Source organism: Chiloscyllium plagiosum, chromosome 2 (genome assembly GCF_004010195.1).
Source record: "Chiloscyllium plagiosum isolate BGI_BamShark_2017 chromosome 2, ASM401019v2, whole genome shotgun sequence".
NCBI classification, from domain to species: Eukaryota; Metazoa; Chordata; class Chondrichthyes; order Orectolobiformes; family Hemiscylliidae; genus Chiloscyllium; species Chiloscyllium plagiosum.
Window position 1 is genome coordinate 21,294,441 of NC_057711.1, and position 13,508 is coordinate 21,307,948.

At 38.8% G+C, this 13,508-nt stretch overlaps 1 protein-coding gene across 21 annotated transcripts in view; it reads left to right on the plus strand.

The window, feature by feature from the left end:
- LOC122557375 (teneurin-3) overlaps positions 1–13,508 on the plus strand; it is a 2,612,756-nt gene that overhangs the window by 333,390 nt on the left and 2,265,858 nt on the right. For 20 of the 21 annotated variants that reach the window (XM_043705048.1, XM_043705023.1, XM_043705127.1 and 17 more), the window contains one exon: positions 855–912. The exons of the other annotated variant lie outside the window; for it this stretch is intronic. The gene's annotated coding sequence lies outside the window, so the exon portion shown is untranslated. The remainder of the gene's footprint in view (positions 1–854; positions 913–13,508) is intronic. 21 annotated transcript variants of the gene reach the window in all.

A 13,508-nucleotide genomic window follows, 5' to 3' on the forward strand; every position in this document is an offset into this window, starting at 1 on the left:
TTTGGTAATTGTAATATGCATCATTTTCAGGCCCAAATTCAAAGACAATTATTTTAAATCTGTATCTAAATAGACATTCAAATGTACCAAGCACTAAACCTTGGCTTCTACCTGACTTAACAGGAACATCTGTTTCACTTTTTTGTCAAGAAATCTTCTTATTTTACCATTTTTAGTGAAATTTACCAAGTTGTTATCTGCACTCCAAAGATAAAATCTTGTGGAATGGTGTGAAATCAAATTGGCGTTGTATTCCCCTAGAAATAAGAAATTCCAAGGATTATTAAATGGATTTTTTTCAATATTTTAAGGCAAACGTATTAGTAAGGTCAATTGAAATTACTTCCATTAATTGGAAAGTCCTAAAACTTCGAATCAGATATTTCAGATGTGGATTACGGAAACACTTCCACAAGAGAGTTTGATAGAATTTGACATCCTCATCCAATTCATGCAGGTTCAATGGTTCATTTTAAATCTGACATGGACAGTTGAATGTTCCCAAATATTTTCAGAACTACAGGGCAAACTCAATTGGATGGAGACAGATCACAGATCAACCACGATTTGGTTGATTGGTGGAGCAGATTCAAGGTAATAAATGGCCTTGAGTTCCTATATTCCTACTCAGCTGTAATAATATTTTACAGATGACAGCTCAGCTGAAAAGTACCCGTTAAAAATGTTCACCATTCTTCCACAAATGCTCATTCAATTTATGTTGCATTTTTAACATTTGCTGTTTGTATTTTTTCAAAAGATTTTCCTTCAAACTGGACATTAACTATAAAAAGTCTGACTGAACACTCATTACTAGTTAGTCACTGGTCACGCTTCATTGTTTTATTTTTCAGCTTCTCCAGGATTCTAAAGAAGTTATGATTCCTCCATCCCGAAAACAGCTAGAAACTCGTGAGTACATGCCACAACTGTATCACACTTAGTCACAAATGGAGAAAGAATGTCCCTCATTTTGAATTGTTGGCTACCCTGAGCAGAAACAAAGCAGGTTTTGTCCCATACCAACGTTGGTGTCAAAATCCCAATCTTCAGAAACATGTCGGAAATGCTTGCTCACTATCCCAAAAGCAGAAAACTTTAGAGTTTAGTCAGAGGACAATGTACATGTCTCACAATTTACATCTACCATCTGATGTACAGTGGGCAGCGTTGTATTGGCAACCATGCCTTTCGATGTCTGGAGATCTGATCTGGGGGTCTTTCAGCCACCTGCTAAATATATCTGCTTTTGAGGGTGGCTCTCAGTTTCGTTTTGACAACTCTCCAGTGAAATATCGTAGGACATGATTCTCGCTGAAAGAAGCTGTATAAATGCAAAGTTTTATTGTTGTGGATTCTGTTTTTGAATTCAAGGGCTGGTCCGATGAATCAAAGTGGTCTTTTCTGTCTCTGGACCTTATAATTGCTATGTAAAGTAAACCACTTCAACTGCAGATGACTTATTGTAATAGAGAAAACAGGAGGATAAGACACTGCAGAAGGATGTAGGGCTGAACTTGGTACTGCATACTCACCAAATAACTTTCTCGTCCAGGCCCAGCTCATTATTGAGAATGTTTATTCTATATTGTGTGATTGATTTTTGTTTTTGATACCGCTGTTCATGAATCTTCAACCATTCTATTTCTGAACTGCCTTCAGAGAGAAACATTCAAATGTTCTTTGCAAGTGCAGCAGAGGAATTAGAATAGGCAGAAAATACAGCTACAAAATAATTTGTTGGAAGAATTTCATATACAGGGCGAGAGATTCCTTTGGATGATGTGTTGAATGTTCGAGAGATGAGGCATGCATAAGAGACAAAAAAGGAAAAAAATTCCCTTGGTAAAGTCAAACATTCGAAGGGCCAGAAAGGAATTGAGAACTACTTCTGCTGGCCTGGCTATTTGCGCATTAGTGTAGTAATCACTTTGTGGAGAAGTAGTGCAAGAAGAGGGAAGACTATATGTACGCTGAGTGGTTTCAGTGGATTAGAATGACAGACCTGGAGAATTTGTGTACCTGCAGAGTCTGTGAAGCTAATGCTAATACTGTAATCAAATGCTGCAATCACTTAAAACATTTTAAAGTGCTTCTGATTTTTATCAGTTAATTTAGTTGCCTTCATGCATTACTGAAGGAACGATCTGATTTACCAAACTAATTGGTTGAGCTTGCACTGATGTCATGGGCACTCAGGTCACGTTGAGCTATAGTTATTGTATAGGATGCATAATTTAGTCAATTTAGATCTTTAGATCTTCAGTTGTTAGGTCGATACTATATTCTGGATTTAGGAACCTGGAACAAATTTACAATGATGTCAGGGAGTTGCTGCCCACTGGCCATAAAAACACAGGCAGGGTTAAGTTAAAGGAAGGGTAAAGTTAAAGCATGTTATACTGCAGTTTACTATGCATAGTAATATTCAGTGTTAAAATGCAAGAAAGAGAGTTCGAAAGATGCCTCAATCTGAAGATGATACTTGACCATGCTTTTTCCTTGAGTAATCTGTTTTGAACTCAAAATGCAAAACCATTGGCATAATGCCTGACAACAATACAGGAGGAAAAGTAACACTAATTTGTTTTAGAACATAAGAACCCAAATCTGCTTCACAATTTAATATAAAATTTGTTAATCTCCTCTCGTTCTCAACTCCACTTTCCGGACTGCTTCCCATAACCCTGTTAACCCATTACTGATCATAAATCTGCCAATCTCCTCCTTAAATGTATTCAGTGTCCTAGTGTCTACTGCAGTCTAAAGTAGTGAATTCCACGGATTCACAATCCTTTGACAGAACTAATTCTTTGTCATCTCTGTTTTAAATCTGATACCTGCTGGAGTTCTTGGAAGAAGGAGTGGGCATCCTCAAGTACAAAAGAATTAGGAGCAGGAACAGATAATTCAGCCCCTCAATCCTTCTCCACCATTTAATACAATCATGGCTGATCTCATCTCGGCCTCAACTCCTTTTTCTTGGCTGCTCCTCTAACCCTTTAACTAAGTACTATCCAAAAATTTGTCTATCTCCTCAAATTTATTCAATGTCCTGGCATCCACCACAGTCTGAGGTAGTGAATTCCACAGATTTACAACCCTTTGAGAGAAATAATTTATCTTCTTTTTCATTTTAAATGTGTCATCCTTTAACCTAAAACTATTTGTTCTAGATTGCTCCACAAAGGAAAACATCCACTCTATATTGACTTTGTCAATCACCTTTAGCCTCTTACATATCTCAACTAGATCTACTCTTATGCTACTAAACTGCTCAATCTCTCCTTCAGACAAGTCTTTCATTTCTGAAATTAATCAGGCGAACTTTGTCTGAGCTGCCTCTGCTGCGATTCTGAAGGTTCGTAGCTGCCTGTTCTTTGTCCGTGAATGAACTCTGAACAGTTTTCTTTTCTTTTCTATCTTCAAGAAAGTTATACAAATACAAGCGAAGCCTTTTTCCAATCATTCAAGGAAAGAAATGTTCAGGGTTGTCCAAGGTCAATGGTAGAGCTGAGAACTATGAGGTGTCAGCATCAGGTCAATGTGAACACTCTTGTTTTTGAGTCAATAAGTGACAGCTACAGGCTCTTTTAGGTATGCAAGTTTGGTACATAATCCAGGATGTATCAAAAACACAGGAATGAAATAGTGAGAGTCTTGACTTAAGAATGCACTGAAAACCTAGGGCTACAAAGTGCCCTCTCTAGTTGATCTATGAGATAAGTGGGACTAATCAGAAAGTAATATCGCTCTTTCAAAAAAAATCAATAAAACACATTATCTGGTAATTTTTCACACTGCTATTGTTGCAAATTTGCTATGCTCAAATTGGTAGCTACATTTCTCCACAGTATAACAGTGACTACATTTTTAAAATATACTATTATCTGTAAATGTCTTTGGAAAATCCTGATTGTTCTTATATTCAGTTTTTTTTTTCTGTTTCAAACTGGTGGTTTAGGAAGCTAGTTTTACACATTTGGTTTTGCACAATTTTCAGCATGGTTATCTTTGAAAAATTTAATAGCAGAAGTGAATGAATGAATAGATAAAGGGTATGCTCTATGCACTGAACACCAATTTGCTGAAGATGTCTCATGAAGATACCTGACATAAATCTGTTTTAAAAGTTTCGAGAATATGACCAAGACTTTCTCAACAACATGCCATTTCCGATGTTGTAACCACAACTGTATGTAGCTTCCACGTTCTCTCTTAGCTTTCCCATGTGCTTATGATTAAACCTCCATGCCAATAATGTGTGTACAAAACATGTGATTTCGCGACAGGCAAAGTTTTTCATTGATAAAGTCCAACTGATAATGCTGTGTCTAGAATTTGCCTATTCACAAGTGTTTTAGGCAAACAGGGAAAGTTTTACTTCACAACTTTACTGCTGAACTGCATTGCCTTCAACATAAGACTTGAGAGCACAAAGGCGTCATGGCTGACTTTCCAAATTTTATCTCACTTGTAATTGTTTCATACTGCATTAGTTATTCATGTGTACTATATTGAGACTAACTTAGTCAGAGAGCTATTCTGGCATGCCTCATGGTTGTCATACATTAACTGTTACAGGGGAATTAGAAAGAGTTTCTTTATTATGGAAAAACAATGTAATGCTTTTGCATTCACCCTTTATTGAATGCTCATTTTAGTGTCCATTGTCATATGGAGTCGGAGTCATACAGTGCAGAAGAGAGTTTTTAGCCCATCAAACCTGCACTGACAAAAATACACTGAATCTACACAAGTCCCATTTTCCAATGCTCAGCCCATAGCCTAGTTGCATTTGCTACTCGCTCCAGTTTGCTTAAGTTTCCGCTTTGAGAGAGAGACCATACTGTTGGCCTTGCCAATGATGTCTATGTCCCTTAAATGAATAAAGGAAAATAAAAGAATTGGTTCAATACCTCCTCCAAAATACTGTTCTGGTGCAGCAATTCTCCCTTACTCCCTCCCTATCAAGTCACATTGATTTTTGACTCAGACCAAAGGCAATGAGGAGAACTGACAACAACTTCAGGAAGACATTTGAGTTTAGCAGAGTAGATAGACAGGTAGCAGATGTCATTAAGCATGGGCACATGGCAATGGGACTAACCTTAGATGGATTGAGCAAAGAGGTGACACAAGCAGAAATGGCTGACTTCCTTCCATGTCGTAAATGTTTCTGCACTGCAATATTTGTAACAGTCAAGTGATTCTAAGGCAGGAGCATATAATGTTCAAGAGCTCTCTTGAAAATGATAAAAGACTTATCAACAAATTAGTGGCTACTGTTCAAGTTCTGTCCAATACTAAAACTTGTCATCTGTGGATGACTGTGGACCTGATATGTTTCACCAATTTTCCTTCATTTTCACCACTTGTATGTTTTTGGATCATTGATGGTGAAAGTATTCTGAGTGGTATTTTAGTTGAACTTTTTCAATAACAATTTTCTAGTCGACAGCCACTGCACCATGCAGTACTTATGCTGCTGTGTTATTGACATAAATAAACCTAGTGAAGTCTATTCCATTCTACTGTCACATCAAATATACTTTTACATCTATATGTGGTATGTTATTTCAGAAAGCATGGCCATGCAGGAAGAGAGTGATCAAATACCTGACCAGGCTTTTGGTCACTGTAATTCCATTCTAATTGAATAGTAAGTCAAGAACTGTCTCAAGTTATACTTCTTCATTAGAGCCCAGCTTCCTCTCAACCTTCAAGATGGTGATCAGTATGAAGGCAATTTCAAACAAAGGTTTCAATCAAAGGTAACATTGGTTTCAATCGTCGTAGCAGGAGATAATTTTAGGACTAAGATTGAAGCCCACATTTTAACTCATTTGATGAGACAATGCAAGATAGCAGACAATGACACATCCTCCCCCCCCCCCCAGATCGTCTCAACGCTTTCTATACTCGCTTTGAGCAGAATTTCGGCAGAGAGGTATCACCTCTCTTTGAGGCGGCATGGTAACTCAGTGGTTAGCACTGCTGCCTCACAGCAACAGGGACTTGAGGTGGAATGAGTGGAGAGTGTCAAGTTCCTGGGTGTGGTCATCAACAACAAGATTTCTTGGACTCTTCATGTGGATGCATTGGTTACAAAGGCCCAACAATGTCTCTTCTTCCTGAGGAAATTTGGTGCGACGGTGAATACCCTTGCCAACTTTTATAGGTGTCCCATCAAGAGCATTCTGTCTGAATATATCACTATCTGGTATAGCAACTGTACCATTCAAGATCGGAGACGGTTACAGAGAGTGGTGAACTCGGCCCGGACAATCACAAAGCCAACCTCCCATCTATACAATCCATTTACCAGACCCACTGTCAAGGAAAGGCTGCCAGTATTCTCAACAACTTGCGGAGCGATTCAGAGAGCACCTCTGGGCCATCCCACCCTGGCAATGCTTTTCTATAACCTCTACCATCGGGGAGAAGGTACAGAAGCCTGAACACATGCACAAGCCGGTTTCAAAACAGTTTCTACCCTGCTGCTGTTGTTAGCATACTGAATGAACTCACAAACTCTTAACATTCACCTATACCTGTATTGTTGTTTTTGCCGCTGTTTATATATTATTTATTTATCTATGCTACTTAACTCTGTGATCTGTCTGTATTGCTTGCAAGACAAAGCTTTTCACTGTGCCTCGGTACATGTGACAATAAATTCAATTCAATTCAACTCATTGAGAATTCAATTCAACTTCATGACCAAAGTCCTGCTTTCCTTTGATTCCAGCCAAGATTTTTCTTGGTGATTCACTTCCAAGACATCAGTAAAAACTGGATATTAAACTGGCCAAGCTGCTGTTTGGTTCAATGAATACAGCTTATAATTTTTGATATATAGAGCCACTCTACAGCTTCATAGAATCATACAGAAACAGACCCAACTTGTCCATGCTGACCTGGTTTTCTCAACCGAGTAAGTCCCATTTGTTTGCACTGGGCCCAAATCCCTCTCAACCTTTCTAATCCATGTCCCTGAACAAATGTCTTTGTAATTGTTCCACACTCCAATTTAAATATTTTTTCACATTCTTTGTACAATCCCTTTAATTTGTCTGAGGAGTTTAGCATCGAGGGATTATTTCTGCTGGCTCACATTTGATGATACGAATGATCCTATCAAGAAATTTGAAGAAATGATATTTGCAAACATGACCGCTATTAATTCTGTTGTGCTAAAGGAAAACTGATGACTTGCATTTATATCCTTGCATATAAGAAATTGCACAGTTTGGAAACCCTGGACATTTTAGATTGATTTCAGACATCATTTCATGCAACAAAGTCAAGGTTTCACATTTTGGCCCAGAGGTTAAAATATCCTGAGTGTTTCTTCTTTGCCAAAGATGTTTATTTGGCATAAACCTGCAAAGTGCACTGACTTCTGAATCTAGGTTAATTGCCAGTACCTGAGCAATTTACTATACATTTCCATGATTTTTAAGTAGTGGTGTACAGAGCTTGACTATTGCTGCTTCAACTGTGCTATACAGAACAGTCAAATGCTGTGGTGGGACCATGTTTAGGGATCTGCAAGGCATCAAATTGCTCAGTGACATTTTTTTTCTGATCAACCTATTGAGAGATGTTATTACACACCTCTGTAGCAGGTGCGACTTGAACCCAGGCCTCCCGGTCCAGGGTTATGGACACTACCCCTAGCCCAGCTACTCTTAGCCCTATTGTGGCCTTAAGTGAACATTTATTTGCCATTTAAGGGTCTCTTTCCTCCTCTGCCAACTTCCTTTTTGGTTTGCAAAAGAAGGCAAAAATATTTGGGCAGCCTTGTAACTCAACATGCTGTTGGCAAAGAGAGAGGTAACTCCTTCAGGCACTCACCTCTCAAGATCATAATCCCCTTCGACCCTGTCAGCCCAGCCTCTCTAAACAGATTTTAACTTCAACACTACATTCCTGATTATACCCAATAATCTTTCATCCCTTTAGTAATCAAGAATTGATCCACCTGTGCTTATTCTGCATCAAATGCCTTTTGAGGAAGGCAATTTCAAAGGTTCACAACCCACTGAGAGAAGACAAAATCCTCATCTCTGTCTTAATTGGGAAAACTCTTATTTTCAAATTATGACCCTGAGTCTTAGATTCTCCGCAACAGTAAGCATGCTTTCAATGTCTACCAGTCAACTTCCCTCAGGATCTTACATGTTTCAGTTAAATCACCTACAACCCTTCCAAATCCAGAGGATACAAGCCTAGCCTTTCTAGCCGTTCCTCATAATGTACTCATTCCAGGTATTAGTCAATGGACTGCTTCAAACATATTAACATCTTCTGTAAGTACAGTAATTAGATAATTGAAGCATGACATACCAACTAACCCCCACAATAAACTAGAACGTGCTGTTAGCTTTCTTGATTATTTGTTTATAACTAGGCAACAGCCTAGTCGTTGGGTGAATCTAGAGAACTAGGGAATGTTCTGAGGGCCCAGGTTCATATCCCACCATGGCAGATGGTGGAATTTGAATTAAATGAAAAAAAAATCTGGGAATAAAAGTTTAATGATGACCATGAACCCATGTCAATTGGTCGGGAAAAACGCATCTGGTTCACTAGTATCATTTAAGGAAGGAATCTGGCCTGTGAACCCAGACCCACATGCAATGTGGTTGACTCTTAACTGCCCTCTGGGCATTAAGGAAATGGTAATAACTGATGCCCTCAGCCCATGAATTATAAAGTAACTTAACTTATGTGATTCAAGCACAAGGACAGAAAGAGCACTCTGCATCTCAGAATCCTACAACCTTTCAACACTTCAATAATTTATTTTTTGTATTCTTTCTACAAAAGTGGAAATTTCACACTTTCCCACATTGTACTCTATTTGCCCACTCACTTAACAGAGCTGTATCCTTTGTAAACTCCTTATGTACTTATAATTCACTTTCCTACCTATCTTTGTGTGATCAGCAATGTTAGCTTTCATATCTTTGGTCACTTTACCCAAATCATACATATAAATGTAAAGATTGGAGGCCCCATCACCAACTCTTTTGGCACACTCTTCATAACATCCTGCCAGTCTGAAAAAGGTATTGTTCTTCCTACCCAGTTTCCTATTGGTCAGCAAATCTTCTCCCCATGTCAATATTTTACCCCCAAACCATGAAATTTTATTTTCCTCAATAACCTTTCATGTGGTACCTATTCAAATGCCTTCTCAAAATCTCAGTACAAGATATCCACTGGAACCCATTTATTAAGAGTCCAAGTTACTTTTTCAAAGAACTCCGATAACTTAGTTAAACATGATACCCCTTTGAAAAAACCATGTTGGCTCTACCTGTTTACCTTGAACTTATCCAAGTGCTTGTTATAATGTCTTTAATAATGGCTTCGAGAATTTTCTGTGTGACAAATGTAAGCTAACTGGTCTATTGTTTCATGTATTCTGCCTCCCTCCTGTTTTTTGAATAAAGGAGCCTCATTAGCCATTTTCCAATCTGAAGTAACCTTCCAAAATCTAATGTGTTTTGATAAAATAAAACCAACACATCAACTACTTCACGAGCTACTTTGCTTAAGACCTAAGGGTTAAAGCCACCACGGCCGAGGGACTTGTCAACTTGCAGTTCCAGCAATTTATTCAGTTCCAGTTACTTACTTATTGTAATTTGCTGTGGTTTCACTTTCCCTTTCATTTCCTGATTCATTGCTACATCCAGGATGTCACTTGTATCCTCAGTAGTGAAGATTGATGCAACATTCCTGCTCAATTCATCTGTCATCTCTTTATCTGTCATTCCCAGGCTCATTTCGGAAAAGTATAATACTAAATTTATTATCTCTTTTCTTTTTTAAATAGACAAAGAAACATTTTCCTATCAGTTTTTAACGCTTTTGGCTAAATTTCCATTGTACTCCAGTTTTTCCCTCATTATTAATTTTAAGTAATCCTTTGCTTTGTTTATATTGTATCCAATCTTCTAACCTGCCGCCTATCCTGACAGAATTATGTTTTTTCTTTTGATACTATTTTTGTCTATTTTAGTCAAGCACAAATGGCAGTTCTATCCCTTAGTTTTTCTTGTTTTTATCTGTTCCGCACTTTCTGGAATATTCCCTTAAGTGTTTGCCATTATATCTCTACTGATCTATCCTTTAACATAAATTGCCAGTTCACTTCTGCTAGCTCTGCTTTCATGCCCTTGTAATTGCCCTGATTTAAGTTCAAAATAGTAGTCTTGGATCCAAACATCTCTCTCAATGAAAGTATGAACACTGTTGTCTGGATTGCTTTCACTCTGAGAACAGTCTTATCTCATTGGTCAAAAGCAAGTTTAGCCTGCTATTTGGTTGATGTCATATCATACCGGTCGAAGAAATTCAATGAATTCCTCAGCTAGACTACTTTCTCTCATCTGATTTTTCCAGTCGACATGGAGGTTAAAATCTCCCAACATAATCACCGAACCCTTTTGACAAGCTCCCATAATTCCTTCCTCATTATTGACCCTACCGTGTGGTTACTGTTGGGGTCCTGTACATAGCTCCCTGAAATGATTCCTTGCTTTCATCATTCCTCATCCCTACCCATAAGGCCATAAGAAATAGGAACAGCCCCTTGACTAACTGCCTCTGTGTATCCTGGTTTCCCAAAGTTAGGTCTCAATTCTCCTCCTCCACCCTTGCCTAGCTTCCCATCCTCCCTAAATGGACATACCCTTCAATATTCAGATCCCAATCTAGGTCACAAACTGGAGCCCACTCCTCCCACATAAGTCTTTCAGCCACATATTCATCTCTCTGAACTTAATAATCCAGAGATTTGAAGTTCTGTTTAGTAATTTTGTGCATGTTTCCTCAGACTGGCTATGCAGAACCTCTTTCCTGAGTTCTACCAAATTATTTGTGTAAATTTGGCCCATTATAACTGAAGCATCCCAATCTTTAGCAAGCTGTACTCCAGCCCTGAGCAGGCATCTTGAAACCTAGCATCAGGCAAATGACTCATTCTCTTTGCTATACAAAGCAGTGCCAACCACCCTAATACGCTAGTGCCTACTACCACTACATTCCTTTCAGATCTCCTCGTTTGAATCGCTTTCTGTACCACGGTGCCATGGTCATTTCGCTCATTCATCACACAGCCCCTGCTCTTATCCAGACAAGCTGAGAAAAACTCAAAGCTGTTGGAAAATGTGGAAACTGGCACAACTGCAGTCCTATCTTTTGGATTCTTGTGGTGCATTACTAATACATTGGTTGTCCCTAATGCATTATCACAGTGGAGCATCCAGACTTCATGTCGATGGAATGCTGATCGACGTTTTGGATGGGAGTGAGATAATCCTTACTACATGAAATCCAGCCCATAAGGTTACCGTGTTTCGTGGAGTAACTCTACACTCCCAGTGAACATTGTTACACTGATTCAATAGGACCTTCATTTATGCCACCTTCCAATTGACTCTCTACATGGCATTTATTCCAATAGCTTTCCTCAATATTTCTCCTACATTCTTGCACATCATGGAAATGTGAGACATTGTGGAATGGTGATTAAACTATCCAAGGATATTTGTGTAGCGTGATTAGAGAAGACTTTTTTTTCTGCAGAAAAAAATTGAAGACTGGAAGGGTTAAATAATGAAAACAGGTTAGACAGATGAGGCTTGTGTTCCCTTGAGAATAGAAGATTAAAGAAGATTAAAGATTATTGGAGATAAATTGAGGTGTTTGAGATGATTAAAGGATTTGACAGGCTAAGATGCAGAAAAAAAAACATTTTCTCTCACTGAGAAGTACTGACAAGAGGGATATAATGCTAAAATTAATATTAGACCATTCGAGTATGAAATCAGGAATGAGAGCTTTTCAAATATGTAGTATATCACTTCCTTCTTAACACTGTGATCTTTAGAATGTTGTAGAGAGTGAATATCTTTCATTGCCAATTATTTGTCCTAACTACTGATTTCTTTCATCTTTTACTTGCCTCCTCCTTTCATTATTATATAACATGCTTTGCTCTGTGATCAGCTGGCACAGAGTCAGTGGACTGAATGGCCTCCTACACTTCTATGAAAAATCTCCAAATCTGTTTTCATTATTACTATTTGCAATAAAATCAAACTGAATTGTCCCATTGTAGCTTCTCGTTGTGATTCCTAATAAAGGAACAAATGCAAGGAGGGATTAGCACTCGGCTGAGGTAGTTAGCTTATGAGTAAAAGTTGAGCAAGTTAGGACTATATTCATTGAAATTCAGAATGTAAGAATTCAAGTGGAAAACATATATTGAAGACGCATTGCGTCTGTCCCTCGAAATTACAGTGTATGAAGGTTTTAACTTCAGTCTCCAGTTCCTTTGCAGCAGGAGCCAGCCTTTTAAAATACACCTAAGTGTATGTAACCTTTTATATTTGATCTAAAGAACACATTTTCACTGTAGATCTCTTGGCTTTTTTTGAAGAATTCTATAAACTTCGGAAGTTCTGAGACCTACGATGAAAGCTATCACAAACAAACAAGATAACAGTCTTGACCACTCTGAATCTTAAAATTCAATGATTTTTACATCACGAGTCTAAAGCCATGAAATTTGTTGCTGGTGGAAATCAGCGATTGATAAGTAGCAATAGCAACACTTCCAGCCACTTCGAATGTGATCCACAAGGCGACCTATGCTGTTAAATGGCCTTAATGAGGGAGTGACTTGTATGCACTGAAAGTCAGGATGAAGGTGAGATGGGATTTGAGAAGGAACAAAGGCCAGGAAATGTCCTTCAGCTTTACCAAACTTGATGATGCCAGATGTAGTAAGCTCCATTACAGCCTTTGGGATCACAGCAAAATCTCTCCCATGGGGTTAAGGTAGAGCATGGGGAACTACTGCCCAGACCACTTCCATTTTACTCCTTTTAGTTGATTTTTATGGAGGGTAGTGGTTGTAATGCTGCCATTTTGGAAAGCTGGAGGTATTTGGAAACAGTGCAATGTAGCAATGAGATTGAAACAGTGGAATTTTTAAAAAAATAATTAATTCATGGGATCAGGGTGTTGCTGGCTTGGCCAGCATTTACTGTCCATCCCTAATTACCCAGAGGGCAGTTACTATTCAACTACATTGGTGTGGGTCTGAAGTCACAAATAGGCCCGACCATGTAAGGATGGCAGTTTCCATCCCTAAACAGCATTAGCAAACCAGATGGGATTTTCTGGCAATTGACAATGGATTTGTAGCTGAAAAATGTGTTGCTGGAAAAGCGCAGCAGGTCAGGCAGCATCCAAGGACCAGGAGAATCGACGTTTCGGGCATAAGCCCTTCTTCAGGAATGAGGAGGGTGTGCTAAGCAGACTAAGATAAAAGGTAGGGAGGAGGGACTTGGGGGAGGGGCGTTGGGAACGCGATAGGTGGAAGGAAGTTAAGGTGAGGGTGATAGGCCGGAGAAGGGGTGGGCGCAGAGAGGTCGGGAAGAAGATTGCAGGTCAAGAAGGCGGTGCTGAGTCCGAGGGTTGGG